Below are 1,504 nucleotides of genomic sequence, written 5' to 3'. Positions count from 1 at the left end.
TCTGAGAATAGATGTACACTTTAGAGACCAATAGAAGGTAAACTCACAGGCTATATTTATAATACCATGAGTGTAGTCTGAATCATACAAATACATACATAAATGCACAAATATACTTAAAGTGTACTTACTCATTATATAAACGAATAAATATAGTTTATTCACAAATTTAAATTCATGAATACACTCGAGAATGTACTTCCAAATGGACTATTCAGTGCTTATGAATATACCAGAAAGTGTGCTCTAATATACTCACTTCCATACTCACGATCAGTGAATGCAATGTGAATGGGCTCATATTTGAATATACTCACATTTATAAAGAGGAACAGAGAGAGAGAGAGAGAGCGAGAGCGAGAGAAAATAATTTAGGAAACCGAAATAAAGTCATTTAGTGAAAACACTCATGGATAATAACACTCACCGACAATAGATGCACTCATGAAATACACTCAATGCTCAGCCAGCATTCATTTGGCTGCAGCTGAATGCATTTGTTTTATTCACTTACTGCTGCCTTAGCACTCATTTCGACGCATTCAATTGGCCATTCAGTCAGCCAGTTATTCACACTTCTATTCACACATTTCGCCTGCCAATTTGCTGTTCACACGGCATCCTCCAGCTGAGTCCCACTCCCGCTGCCCCATGCCCGATGCCCGATGCCCAATACCCAAGCCAATCCGATTGGAGTCCAAGCGCTTCTTTGGCTCGTAAAATGCGCTGAATGATTTTTGGCTGCTGCTTGGATGTTGCTGCAACCTGTTGTTGTTGTTGTTGTTGTTGCAGCTTAAAACAACAACAATTCATATTTTTTATTACACCTACTTTGAGGCTTGAGCCGAGCTGCGTCGCGGCACAAAAATGAAGGCGTTAACCAACTTTAATACATTTATTTGGGCCACAAAACCAAAATAAACAACTGAGCAGTCAGCAAACGGGAAGAGCGCGACTTGCAGATACCCTATAACAACAGCTGTAGTGAATGATGGCCAGCAATTGTAGAGCACTTCAATTGCATATTGAATATTAATATATAATATGAATATATTAAAATTATAAATAAATAAATAAATATTGAGGCATTTGAATGTGGGATGAGTAAAAATAAGTTACAATTGCAGTTTTAATACCCATAATAATTTAAGTTAATTTTTTAGAGAATAAAGTTTTACGCTGTGTTTGCTGGAAGAAGAAGACTACCTTGGAAATGTATATACATATATCATACATATGTAAATTTGCATACTTTTATATCACAGAAAAACTTTTAAAAAAATTCTCAAATAATGCTAAAAATGTTTAATTTAAAAAGGTAAAATTAAAAGTAAAAAATTTTTAAGATATTTAAATTTGCTTTAAATCTTTATTAGAGCTTTGCTAAGGGTCTGTCATTTAATTTGAGTAGTACACCCCGTAAAATCAAGTGGCGTCGGTGGTGTAATGGTCAGCATAGTTGCCTTCCAAGCAGTTGATCCGGGTTCGATTCCCGGCCGACGCA

General features: G+C 35.8%; 1 non-coding gene across 1 annotated transcript; it reads left to right on the top strand.

The window, feature by feature from the left end:
- Window positions 1–1,432: 1,432 nt before the first annotated feature.
- TRNAG-UCC (transfer RNA glycine (anticodon UCC)) lies at window positions 1,433–1,504 on the top strand. Its single transcript has one exon. It is a non-coding gene; the product is annotated as a tRNA-Gly (tRNA).

This window comes from Drosophila navojoa, chromosome X (genome assembly GCF_054131105.1).
Source record: "Drosophila navojoa isolate 15081-1374.11 chromosome X, UAZ_NAV_1.0, whole genome shotgun sequence".
In the NCBI taxonomy this organism is placed as follows: Eukaryota; Metazoa; Arthropoda; class Insecta; order Diptera; family Drosophilidae; genus Drosophila; species Drosophila navojoa.
This window is presented reverse-complemented; position numbering and strand designations above follow the sequence as displayed.